The following is a 2,159-nucleotide window of genomic DNA, read 5'->3' as shown; positions in this document are numbered from 1 at the left end:
AAAAAAAAAAAAAGAAAGAAAGAAAACACAGAAACTACCAATACTATTTAAAAAAAATAAAATCTAAAAGTCCTGTAACAACAACAACAACAACAACAACAAAAGAGTCTGTCTCTCTCACTGGTCAATAAGCCTTCCCAGAGGGCAAAAGACTGCAAGAATTGCCTTGTTCATTTTGGTACATTCACACAAAGAAGTACTGTGCTGCAGTAAAAGAGAAAAAGGAATTATCAGGCATCAGCGAAATGAAAATGAAATCCACCATGCGCTATCACTTTACATCCACTAAGATGGCTATAATCAAAAGGTCAGATAATAACAAGTGTTGACAGCGATGAGGAGAATTCGGCACCCTCATACATTGCTAATAGGACTATAAACTGGTGCTGCAGCTGTGGAAAACAGCGTTTTGGTTTCTCAAAAGATTAATCATAGAGTTACATATGATCCAGCAATTCCAATCCAAATGAGACAGCCAAGTATATAGTGCTCCCAGGAGAACCTCTAACCCGCCTCTGTACCGGGAGAAGTACGCACTGCGGGTGGAGCCTCGGGAAGTTTGTGCTGTTTGCAGGCGGGAGGAGCCTTGCCTCTCCTGTTCCGGGTGGTATCTGGGATTCCAATCTGTGAGTCTGGAAGCCTACTAGCAGGACCTTTGCTTTGCTGAGAGTCCCTGTTTCCACCTTTTTCCCCTTTTGATCCAATAAATCCTCCCTTTCTCACCCTTCAAAGTGTCTGCGAGCCTAATCTTTAATGGTCGTGTGACAAGAACCTGGCTTTTAGCTGAACTAAGGAGAAAGTCCTACAACACAGATACATACCCAAGAGAATGAAAACTGCACATCCGCACAAAAACTTATACATGAATGTTCATGGCAGCATTACTCATAAGAGACAAAATGTGGAAACAACTTGAGTGCCCAGCAACTGATGAATGAAGCAATAAAATGTGTTATATCTACACAATGGTATATTATTTGGCAATAAAAAGAAATGAAGTACTGATACATTTTACAACGTGGATGAACCTTGAAATTATGCTAAATGAAAGAAGATGGGGGCAAAAGACGACACACTGTATGATTCCATATATACGAAAAGTCCAGAATAGGCACATCTATAGACGCAAAGTAGGTTGGTGGCTCCCCAGGGCTGCTGGAACTGGGGGGAAATGGTCAGTAACTGCTAATGGGTACAGAGTTCTTTTGGGGGTGAGGAAAATGTTCTAAAATTTATTGTAATGATGGTCACACGACTCTGTGACTATACTAAAAAGCATCAAATACTTTAAATTGATCAATTTTATGGCATATGAATTATATCTTAATAAAGCTGTTATTTAAAAAAAATAAGAACAAGCTCTTTAATACTGAAAGGTGTGGTTTCTGCCATATAAAGTTAACCAAAAAAAGGCAAGGTGTAAAAGAGTACAATTTATAATTTATGTTTCAAAAGGGGGGTGCATGTATGTGTGTGTGTGTGTGTGTATGTGTGTGTGTGTGTGTATATATATATATTTTTTTTTTTTTGAGACAAGAGTGTTGCTCTGTCACCCAGGCTGGAGTGGCAGTGGCGTGATCTTGGCTTACTGCAAGCTCAGCCTCCTGGATTCATGCCATTCTCCTGCCTCAGCCTCCCGAGTAGCTGGGACTACAGGCACCCACCACCACGCCCAGCTAATTTTTTGTATTTTTAGTAGAGACGGGGTTTCACCGTGTTAGCCAGGATGGTCTCAACCTCCTAACCTCGTGATCTGCCCGCCTCGGCCTCCCGAAGTGCTGTGATTACAGGCTTGAGCCACCATGCCCGGCCAAGAGAGGGTATATTAAAATGTGCATGCACCAGCTAATTCTTGCACAAAGAATCACAGGAAGGATAAATCAGAAATTAATGATAAAGCCGGGCACAGTGGTTCATGCCTGTAATCCCAGCACTTTGGGAGGCCAAGGTGGATGGATCACATGAGGTCAGGAGTTTGAGACCAGCCTGGCCAACATGGCAAAACTCCATCTCTACTAAAAATACAAAAATTAGCCGTGTATAGTGGTGGACGCCTGTAATCCCAGCTACTCTGGAGGCTGAGGCAAGAGGATCACTTGAACCCATGAGGTGGAGGTTACAGTCAGGAGGTGGAGGTTGCAACTAGCCAAGATCATGCC

Source organism: Colobus angolensis, unplaced genomic scaffold (genome assembly GCF_000951035.1).
Source record: "Colobus angolensis palliatus isolate OR3802 unplaced genomic scaffold, Cang.pa_1.0 Scaffold134, whole genome shotgun sequence".
Lineage (NCBI taxonomy): Eukaryota > Metazoa > Chordata > Mammalia > Primates > Cercopithecidae > Colobus > Colobus angolensis.
Note: the sequence above shows the minus strand (reverse complement) of the source record.